Below are 11,721 nucleotides of genomic sequence, written 5' to 3'. Positions count from 1 at the left end.
CTGTGAAGGAAGTGGAATGAGTTGGTTGCTGATTCATCCTCCACTGGTAGTCCCTCGCAGTTCCTTCCACACTTTCCAGAAGGCCTTCAAACCTTCTGGAAGAGATGGGGTGGGCGATGTTCAGGTGCTACTGGGGTAATTATTGAAAATTGCCTCTTCCCTTCTGTCAGCAGGCCCTGGGAGCACCCTTTCTCTGAGTCCAAGTCCGTTCAGGAGATCTTGGGGTCCAGATTGGTGCTGAAATGAAGCTCTATGCAAAAGGGTAATCCTCTTAATACTTGTCCTCCAAATTTCCTGTGGCCACACATCTTTCTATTTTCACTCACTCTAAACCCATCACACTTGCATCTCCTCTTTTCTTGAACTGCTGCTGCATGTGAATTGAGAAGGGCAATTCCTGCACAACTCATTATCTTCCCAAGACAAGAAGCTATAGGACAGGGTTTCCCAAACTTGGGTCTCCAGCTGTTTTTGGACTACAAATCCCATCATCCCTAGCTAGTAGGATCAGTGGTCAGGGATGATGGGAATTGTGGTCCAAAAACAGCTGGAGGCCCAGGTTTGGGGAACCCTGCTATAGGATGACCTCTCTCCAATGTGGCCACCCACTGTCATTGTGCAGCTGCTAGGCTTCTACTACTTCCAGAGGCTATGGAATAAATTTCCTCCCTGCTTGTATTTATTTATAATTATTATATCTTACAATAATATTGTATAAAGAGTTAGAGACCAGGGGCCATCACTAAGGCTACAGTCCTAGACATCAATCACACTTAACTCAGTGGTACTTTGAATGTAGAGGAACCAAACTATGTAATCAGAAGAATCACAGGGCAAAGCATTTGGTTTACAAAGCAGACAAGAATCTCAGGTGTTTCCACCAACACTCATTAGCCTATACTGCATTGCTCAGCTCAGTGGGTAACACCAGGTGTGCACATTGCTCCTGATTTTGTGCCTGATGATGTGAGCAGGATAACAACCTGTTCTGTTTTACAAAAGGACAATGCTCTGTTTGAAGAGCTATCAAAGAACAGTCCTCTATCTGAAGGGTCCAAGTTGAGTTGAAAGATGAAGAACCATGAAAAGAGAGAGCAGGGCCTTAAAGTTGCCATCTGGACAGCAAACTGAGCAGGAACACAGCTTATCCAATCACAGTCCTCTCCACTATGGTGAGATGTAATGTGTTTTTATTTAAATTATAGTGCTTATAATACTTTCATTGTTTTAATTGAATTCTTTCTTGATTTGCAGCCATACATATTAATTAGCAATGACAAACCTTATGCAAATCTGGATCTTCCTCATCTTATGGGGTGATGCACTTCCACTTGGGGGGGGGTGATGTGTAACTTCCCTCCTGTGTAATGTGTAGTTTTGCCTTTGACCTTTCATGTCTGTAAGTAAACTTTAGATACAGTATGAACCAGGAAGGCTATTCCCGAAACCGAGCAATCCAGTAGATGAGAGGAATGTGTGTTTTTTACGCAGAGTAATGGCAGCTACTATTTTCTGAACCTTCATTTTCTGTTTGTAGTTTCCTTTCCTAGTGATATCAAATGGTGCAGCATGGCTAAAAAAGAAAAGGAGAAAGAGTTAAATGGGAAAGGGCAGGATCATGCCCTGGCATGCCAGCTACAGTTTGCTGAGGGTGCTGAATGCTAACAAGCCATTATTTGCTCTAACCCCAATCAGTCACAACGAGATAATTAATTCATGTGCTGACCATACGACCTGAATTTCTGCAAGCAATTGGGACGTAATTCCCCCCACCCCAACATGAGAACACTAGTTCACAGTATGCAATCCTTTTCAACAACATAAATGTGCTTTATCTTGGTTTCCCAAAAGCTTGCAGAATAATGTGCATTTACAGAAATCCATATGGGTGGGCGAATAATATTTTGGCTGCAGACAGCTTTTCTTCATCATCAATGCCTACACAAAGGTTCATTTCATTAGCTTCTAAATACGTTGGGGTTACAAAGCGGGTGTTCACCTTGTCCTTTCATTTTATTTAATGTTTTTAGCATGCAGTCAAGGATCTATTTATTAAATAAAGTTTTGCTTCAAACTGCCAGATTGCTTGAACGTATATAGTTTCGTAAGCCAAATATAAAAAGTTGGGTAAAAATCACTATCATGCACTGAGCTTTTTCTTGTCTTCATCCTTGTCCGTATCTCTGAGTTGAGCAAGGACACAGTTTGGGAAGAGACCATGGGTGTAGCCAGGATTTGGGGAGGGGGGGTCAGGCCTTTTGTTAGGGGCAGGCAGAACCTCAGTTTGCTCTGTATTTTTATTGCTTTTTATTGATTGGGAGGGCAGCTGCCCCTCCCTGCCCCCCCCTCTTGGCTACACTCATGGAAGAGACAATAACCTGATGGTAGACTTCATATGGTATGTCCCAGTAGTAGACCAGGAAAGAGCAGGAGACCTTGTAAAACCATGATCCAAAAAGCTGGGCAAGACCAGACTAGATAGGCCAATGTTGTGGTTGGTTTCTTGACTCCATAAGGCAACTTCATATAGTCACATGGCTTCCTTTGGGGAACTTGGAGGTGTCCTCCTTGACATCTAAGCCCAACTGAGTCCTCCTAACCATCTGGAAAAGGGGCAATGGCAGTTTGTGGCAGTGGTGTCCTCTCAGTGGCTGTGGCAGTCTAAGCCACCATGTTGTGCACCTCACTTCCTATGACCTTCCCTTCAACCTTCCCCATGCAATCGCATAATGCCTGCATCGTGGCCATCATTTCCTTAATTTCTATTTTAGCCCCATGCTTGGCCCTCTGTCCCTAATGGGAGCCCACTTTTTGTCATCCCATGTTTGTCAAACACCTCCCCCATCTGACCTTTCAGGTTGATCGCACTGTTTCCATTTTGATGGCGAGCTAACTATGAACGTTAAGAGGAGCCCCTGCTCTGTTAGATCCCTCTAACCCAGCATTTTGTTCCCACAGTGGCCACCTAGATGCCCATGGGAACCCCACAAGCAGAACCTGAAAGCAACAGCACTCTGCCCTACTCCCCACAATTTCCAGCAACTGGATTTCAGATGTATACTGACAGCGGTGGTAGAACAAAGCCAGACCCTCCAAGTTTACCTATTTTCCAGGGACAGCCTGGGATTTACAGAAACTCTCCTGGTTTCTGATATGATCCTGGAATGTCCCGCTTTTCCTTAGGATGTCCCTATTTTCATTGGAGAAATGTTGGAGGATATGGTAGGACATCCCTATTTTCATTGGAGGGTATGGAGTTATGCGACCCCTGAGCCAAGGAGATAAGTGACCATGCAACCTTTAGAAGACACCTGAAGGCTGATAGGGAAGGGATTTTTTAATGTTTAATTTTTTATATATTTTTATATATGTTGGAAGCAACCCAGAGTGGCTGGGGCCACCCAGTCAGATGGGCAGTGTATTATTTATTTATTTAGGACGTCCCTATTTTCATATGAGAGATGTTGGAGGGTATGTAAAGCCATTGTGGCTATGTCCCCAAATGCTTTGCTTCTAAGTCCCCCCAGACATTCCTTGCAGTTAAAGATACAGTACATAGATAGATTATAGATAGATAGAGATAGATAGATATGAATCTGCTGCCTTGTTATATTATGTGCCTGAGGGGCACTGACTTTGCTTAGAGGTCCTGCTCTCTGCCAGAAGCTTCCACCCTTTCCCTTTAAAATCCGCCAAGTCCGTTTACCTGCTGCTGTTCTAGCCAACAGAGTTGCTGGGGAAATAAAGAAGTGACTTCTAATGAGTTTTAGAATTTGCCTTCAAGGTGACGACGCTATGCTAGAGTAGCTTTAAGGTCACGCCAAGTGGGAAACAATTGATGGATGAGATATAATAACGGAGACAAGCTTTCATTTCAAATCTGAGAATAACTCAAAATGTCCACCCCTTAATTACTTTTGTCAAAACACATATTTTAGATGCTATCGGTTCACGCTAATATTGTGAAACAGTATGAAAAATTGAGAACTCTGAATGTTTTTCTCCCCTTTAATGACACGGCAGCATTACATTTTCCAATAGGCTGGTTGCTGAGAATTTATGGTTGCAGGTGCCCTCGTCAGACTTAACTTTATTCAGGTTTATTAAACATTTATTTTCTGCTGAGGGGGAAAGTATTGAAAATGGGATTTATTTTTAAAAATTAATTGTATGAAATGATACTAAGAGGATAACACTAAACATGTCACTAAAATTGAAAACATTTCCTCTGAAGGACATTACTCCTTTTTATTTTGCCATCAAATGGCACTCTAAAATATTTTGGATATTGCAGGCATCTAATGCAATTAAAAGTTAGCTCATTGCATAAAATAGCTGTGGAAATTGACAGAAGTGCTACAGAGGTGAATGATTGGGTGTCTTTTTTTGAAAAATGATGTGGCAAAGGTAGAGAAAATAAAGCATTGGGCAAGAAGTATTTGAATAATAAAGCATTCTCAATGCTGCTATATTTTAAAAATGACTTTCCAGCCTATTCCTCTGAAGAGAACTATTTCAAAGAGATCTGACTGGATTATGTGCTGCTTGTGAAAGCCACTACCAGCACTGACCTTAGTGGGACAGTTTCTCTAAGTTATGTCCACCAACTTTGGTAAGGGGGAAAAAATGCCCTGTGACTGCTGCAGTGCTAGAAACACTGCTTAACTCTGTGTATACCAAGAAAATGTGGCGTGAGGGAAACCTGGTTGGTAATATTGGTCAACAAATCATCTTTTCTCCATCTGTGCTCTGTCACTTTTAAGGAGCAATTTTAAGTAGGGTGCTGACATGATGGTGCCATTTTAGTCTCTTTATACAGTGGTACCTTGGATTAAGAACTTAATTTGTTCTTAACCTGAGGTACCACTTTAGCTAATGGGGCCTCCCGCTGCCACCGCGCCGCCACCACACAATTTCTGTTCTCATCCTGAAGCAAAGTTCTTAACCCAAGGTACTATTTCTGGGTTAGTGGAGTCTGTAACATGAAGTGTCTGTAACCTGAAGCGTCTGTAACCTGAGGTACCACTGTACTGTGTTTTTATGACCATGCTGGGCAGATGGTGGTTCTTCTGGGCTTATGGATTTTAAGTTTATGGGGTGTTTTAAAACTTGAAAACTGCATTTTGTATCATTAGCAAATGCTACGTTTGTGACAAGATTTTTCTAAAGCATGAGAGAAGTAAAATAGGTAAGTTGATTTTGAAAAAGTGGTTTTTATCAATCAAAGAACCTAATTTAGCCAAAGTGAACAATTTTTAAATCTTGGTGGTTTCCGTGGGATAACTTTAAGTCTGTTTTTTTACTCCCATTGAAATAGTGGGATTTGGCTGGATCATACCTAGAATTTCCTGTTTATTTGAACAGCTTTTTCAATTACTCTTGATTTTTCCCTTTCCAAGTTGGAAATTTGGCTACTTCATTTTCAAAACTGAAATAAAACAAAATTTAGAGCAATTACTATCTGGATTGGAAAATGAATTATGCATGTATGCAATCTAGGATATGCATTATATACAGAAAGAGACATGAATAATGAAAACCTCATTTCTACAAAGGATAGATATTTTGGGCTGGCATATTCTGCAAAGGGAAAGTAATTACAACTTATTTTCTGCCCCCAAACCATCAGAATCTAGTACTAGGTAGATACCTATAAACCGAGCTTTGAACAGACATATAATCTCTTTCTACTAAAGCCAAAAGTTTCAGCATTGACTGATAAAGTTACATTTTCACTACCCAATCAAAGAATACTATTGCATTCTGCAAAAATAAAACAAACATTTTAAATGCATATAAATGCAATTGCTTTTAAAATATTGAAAAAGTTATGATCCTGGATCAGACTGTTGATAGTTTTGAGAAAATTTCTAGTACAAATATTTTGTATTATTTCCAACACTGATATGTAGTTATAAGTGGCTGGGTAGCCACAGGGAAAAATATTACAATCATGCTGCTTAAACTTACCACTTAGATTTTAGACAGTGGTGGCTGGTGCTGACAATTCCTAAACTTGGTTACTCAGCTGCAAGTCCCATAAATCAAATGAGCCAACCCTCAAGTAAGTGTGTGTTGGATCACAGCTGTGCAGCTCAAACATGGATATATTTACTTTGAACTAAGGCTCTCTTACTTCAAGGACACATACTCCCCGGTCTGTGTATGTAGGATAGCTGTCTTACAGATTTAATTGCCTGGGTTTTATGATAATCTCAAGGTAAAGGTACCCCTGCCCTTACGGGCCAGTCATGTCCGACTCTAGGGTTGTGCGCCCATCTCACTTAAGAGGCCGGGGCCAGCGCTGTCCGGAGACACTTCCGGGTCACGTGGCCAGTGTGACGAAGCTGCTCTGGCGAGCCAGCACCAGCGCAGCACACGGAAAGGCCGTTTACCTTCCCACTATAAAGCGGTCCCTATTTATCTACTTGCACTTAAGAGTGCTTTCGAACTGCTAGGTGGGCAGGAGCTGGGACCGAAAGACGGGAGCTCACCCCGCCGTGGGGATTCGAACCGCCGACCATACGATCGGCAAGCCCTAGGCACTGAGGTTTTACCCACAGTGCCACCCGCGTCCCTTGATGATAATCTTACAGCATGCCTTTCCTGGCATAAGCTTCTTAACTTAGTATCTTCATCAAATGAGAAGTGTTTACGGCCTTATGCAGAACAGTTGGTCCTTGTTCTTACCTTTCGGGTAAGTGCAAGGACTGATCCACTTCTGGCGTTTAGCTTGGTTGCCTGCTGTAAGAAGGCAGATCCCTCAAAATGCCTGTCAGGAGATCTGACCAAGCAACTGAATCGAACACTCGCCCTCATGTGGCACTACTACACTGCAGCCATAGGTTCTTCACTTCCTGGTGCTCCTTTGGAAGATGTTAGGCTGATAGCCGCAGTGGAGCAGGGCTTTTTCACGAGTGTGGAATTGTGTCCTAAGATAGGCCCACCAGGTTCAGATTGACTGTTATGGTTAAAGGGTTTTTATTCTACCAAGTCCTTAGGGCAGAAGCAAGTACAGTGGTACCTCGGGTTAAGTACTTAATTCATTCCGGAAGTCCGTTCTTAACCTGAAACTGTTCTTAACCTGAAGCACCACTTTAGCTAATGGGGCCTCCCGCTGCCACCACACGGTTTCTGTTCTCATCCTGAAGCAAAGTTCTTAACCTGAGGTAATATTTCTGGGTTAACGGAGTCTGTAACCTGAAGCGTATGTAACCTGAAGCGTATGTATCCCGAGGTACCACTGTATCTCATTCTTACCACTGTGTTTTTATGATTACTTTTCTGACAATTTTAATAATATCATTATTTGCAGCAGATGTTAAATGCATAGACCTTTATCCAGCAATGGGTGTAGCTGCTGGGTGTAGCTTTGTCATTCAGCTGCATCAGTTAGCTGTTGGGTGGGGTGGACACACATGGAAGGAGGGAGAGGAGGTGGCATTGGGCACAGCTTATGCACCAGTGGTCTTCTCTCTTCCCTCCATGTAATCCAAAGGCCTGCTGCTGTCCAGAAAGAATGGAAGGGGATGAGCGCAACAAAGGCCTTGCAAGGAACTCCAGGCAGCCCAAGGAGCAGCTAGGAAGCCATTTTGATCTGATTTAGGGCAAGGGGGTAATCTGATGTGGAATGGATCAAATTAGCTGTCTGGTACCATGGCATGCCTCTGGAGGCGCACTGGCACCTGCAGGCACATACAACCCCAACCTCATCAAGACCTTTTCATGTCAAGTGGGAACATCTGAGGGGGCCTTTGAACCATGTCCAGCTGGATGCTCCACATGATCAGGAACCTTGAGTTACCTGGGCTCCAGATTGTCTGGGGGCTTTAAAATATGGTCACCTGAATGTTCAATAGATGCCCCCCTCAGAACTTCCCACTTAATACTGGAAGGTCAGGGTGGTGCACAATGGATGGAAACACTGGGGACAGGGTTGATGTGCCCCATCTCTGCCACCCCACACTCTCCTCACCAGTGTGGTGTAGTGGTTAAGAGCAGTAGACCTGGTGAACCGGGTTCACGTCTCCGCTCCTCCACATGCAGCTGCTTGGGCTAGTCACACTTCTTTGAAGTCTCTCAGCCCCACTCACCTCACAGAGTGTTTGTTGTGGGGGAGGAAGGGAAAGGAGATTGTTAGCCGCTTTGAGACTCCTGAAGGGGAGTGATAAAGCAGGATATCAAATCCAAACTCTTCTGCTTCTTCTCACATGTTGTTTGAATACCAGGATTGGACTTATGTTTCAGTATTAAATCAACACTGGCAAAAAATAAAGTTTAGGTTATTATTACCTCAGATTGTTTGACAATTTACAGTTGTATGTCTCCAGTAGGTGGCGGAGTAGGAAATTTGTAAGTACAGGTGCAGGTGTGGTGCAGGTGCAACAGCAGAGCCAAGTTGTCATTACTTTCCCTTTGCAGCAACCGATTGGTCCAGCCCATTTCTCAGCCTTTCCTCCGCTTCTCCAGTCACCCCTCCCTCAAATATCTGTGAAACCATAAGCTCTGTGACATGCAAATAAGAAAGAACTGAAATATTTATATGGATGATGAGAATCTTCCTACCTTGGATACAGTTTTAAAAATTAATAAGGTATATAAACCCACAAACTCCTTGGAATGAGGCATCTTGCAATGAAACAGCGACATTCGATAGCTCCACCCAGGGATAAAATTGCAGACTGCTCACTTCTTCACTGGTAGGGACCTTGCTGTGATTACAAAGTGAATGATCTAAACAATGACAACAATTTATTTATACTTTGCCCATCTGGCTGGGTTGCCCCAGCTGCTCTGGGTGGCCTCCAACACACATACAGTAAAAGCATCAAACATGAATAGTAACATTCTGATCCAATAGAAAAAGTCACAATAACTTTAAAATAAACAACTTATATCAAATAAAGCAATATTCAATAATCCATTAGAATCTACGTAACAGTAAACAATAAAAATAAACATCAGCAAATAATAATTAAACAGTTTACACTTATCAGTTACAATAAAGAATTACTAATCTATAATCAATAAAAATAACAGCAAATCACAATGCATAAAATACCACAAAACTTACAAAACCATGTCAAATGATCAAACTGAGAAACAAGAGCACGCAACTTATTAAACTATTTTTTTAAAAAAATAATCCCTACCTGCTTCTGCTGCTCTTGAAGTCGTGGTCTGGGAAAGGGTCTCGGGGCTGGAGGGTGGGGCAAAGCAGGATACATTCATCATTGCCTGATGAACGTACTTTATTTTATTGGCATCAGTTAAAAGATGTGCCAGTTTCTGAGTCCACCAGACTCAGAAACCCGAAGGCTGGAAGGTGAGGAGGGGAAGAGAAGGAAAAGGTGTTGCACTGGGCCTGATGGAAAAACTCAAATGTGCATTTTGTAACTTTTAAGATGGAACAGATAAGGCATTGTATAAACATAAATAGATTGGGCTGTACCTGGGAGAAAAATACTGTAGACTTGCCCAGCTGTGACCAGCTTCGGGTCAAAATGCAAACATTAATTTAGTCTTGTAGCCACCCTTTTCCACTGTTTGCCAATACATTGCTGTTTGGCTTTATCTCAACTAGTTGGCACCTGTTGGCAGGTTGGGCCAATCATCTGTGAAGTCCTGGTTGCCAAGTGACTTGGTGCAAGTTTGAAAGTCATTGCCCTCAGCTGTGATGGGCTGTGCTATGGGACATGAATCTGTGATGTTTGACAAAAGTGTACTTGGCTGTCCAATTTAGAATCCATAGCTGATATTTAAGTTTTATGCAGAGTTGACACATTGAAATGAAGGAGCATGACTAAGGCCCAGTAATTTCCATGGGTCTACTCTAAGTCAAACTTAGTTGAATACCATCCCGTGTGGGTCTCACCCAACAAACCCCATCAGTGAAAGCTCTGTGGAAGGACTTCCACTTCCACGGCACGGCTTTCTGGATCCTCCCCCTGAAATTGAGTCAGGGGGTTGGGATAATTCCTCCCAGAACAGCACATGATGGAGGACGTGGTGTATTGTTATTTCTGGTGAGCTGGAATGCTAGCACAGATGGAACAACTGGAAGAGGGTGAAGCTGAATCCCACCCCATCTACTGAAATCCAGTCCAACATACTTGTTCCCTGTATCTGTGCAGTTCATCAGCTCTGTTGTGGGGAAGCATTAAACACCTGCAGGAATGCTGTGCCGCAGTTTCTAAAATGTACAAATGTGTTAAGTCTCACCACTACTCCCTTTTTGATGATCATTATAATTGCTAATCGCTCGGCATGTAAGGAATCTCCCAGCGACCTACACAAATTTAAAAGCATTAACCATCCTCTGCTAAGTTATTTTAATTTTTTAACCTTCAGCCCGGAAAGCTCAGTTGGTTAGAGTGTGGTGCTGATAATGCCAAGGTTGCAGGTTCGATCCTCGTTTGGGACAACTGCGTATTGCTGCTTTGCAGGGGGTTGGACTAGATGATCCTCAGGGTCCCTTCCAACTCAACAATTCTATAAAAAAAAAACACCTAGAATATCCCATCAAACTGACCAGCAGCAGGGTGGAGAAGCACTGCTTACTTGGCTTCCCAACATGGAGGTTGCTGCAGGTGCAACAGCAGAACCAAGCCAACTCTCATGCTGCTGTGCCCACATTGCACTGACCTCCCCCTGCCCCCTGCCTCTCCCTTCTCCCTTCTCCTCCCTTCTCCCTTCTCCCTTCTCCCTCTCAGTTGCTGGCAATGACCTCCCTGTTGGGAAGCCAGATGAGCAATGCTTCCCTATCCTGCTCCGCCAGCCGCAATAAAAACAGACCCAACAAAACAGCCGCACAAACATATAATCAGTAAGCAGCGAAATCATGACAATCTGTCAAATGCCTGGGAGAAGAGATACATATTTACCTGGCTCTGAAATTAATGTTTCGCCAGGCAGACCTCGCTGGGGACAGCATTCTATTTGTCAAAGTCTTCTACCTTCCTTGTGCACTGCTTATGGAAATGTAGAGGGTCTGAAATGTGAAAAATATAAAACGTTCAGAAAACATAAATAGTAACGGCCACAACCTGAGCTTGCAGCAAGGCATGCTGATTTGAAACCCTGTACCGGAATTCCCATTGTTCCTTCTGCTTAGCAACCAAGTTATGATACTCGTAAATGAGTAATCATTCTTGGACAGTCATAGCTCAAGACAAGGGGATATTTGTTTAGTGAGCCCTTAGTTATTGATTAACTCCTCAAGCGCAGACTCATGTAGTGGTTGATAAGGGAAGAAAGTGCATCCAGGGAGATGGAGCCACACCAGCAGCTGTTATCAAAGGGACTGGGGTTGCCTATAGACAAAGGCAAATTATCACTTTAGATCTGTGTAGCTGTGTGTGCAATGACAACTGCGAGTTTTAAAAGGAAGGCACTAGCAAAATAAGAGGATAAGCAATCCTTTGAACCTGGCTGGGGTGGATGAGGACCTAAACCAAAACCATGACCAGGGGTGAGGGTGGGGAATTTATCCAAAATTTATATTGTGGTGTCCAAGTGTTGATGCATACCCATAACTAAAAATGCACTAGAAAGTGCAAGTTACATACACATAGTGCGACTACAAAATGTGAACGCTTAATCTGGAGACTGGAATCTTTGGTTGGATCTGCTTGCTCCTTTCCTTCTGCTTCCTTCTTGGCAGCTTTTTAAAAAATACTCTCTGTGCTTGTGTGCTTTTGTATGTTAGGAGTAGGCTATAAC

The 11,721-nt window shown here is 43.0% G+C and overlaps 1 long non-coding RNA gene across 3 annotated transcripts; it reads right to left on the bottom strand.

Annotated features, from left to right (window-relative positions):
* Positions 1–768: 768 nt before the first annotated feature.
* Positions 769–11,099, bottom strand: LOC114596473 (uncharacterized). Of its 3 annotated transcripts, XR_013392676.1 has the most exons (4): positions 10,884–11,099; positions 8,293–8,488; positions 5,339–5,428; positions 769–1,573 (listed from the first exon to the last, which is right to left on the bottom strand). It is a non-coding gene; the product is annotated as an uncharacterized LOC114596473 (long non-coding RNA). The 3 variants fall into 3 exon arrangements; XR_013392675.1 differs by lacking the exon at positions 769–1,573 and having other exon boundaries at positions 5,194–5,428; positions 8,293–8,505; XR_013392674.1 differs by lacking the exon at positions 769–1,573 and having other exon boundaries at positions 5,194–5,428.
* Between the last annotated feature and the right edge of the window lie 622 nt (positions 11,100–11,721).

Source organism: Podarcis muralis, chromosome 4 (assembly GCF_964188315.1).
Source record: "Podarcis muralis chromosome 4, rPodMur119.hap1.1, whole genome shotgun sequence".
Classification (NCBI taxonomy): domain Eukaryota; kingdom Metazoa; phylum Chordata; class Lepidosauria; order Squamata; family Lacertidae; genus Podarcis; species Podarcis muralis.
This window is presented reverse-complemented; position numbering and strand designations above follow the sequence as displayed.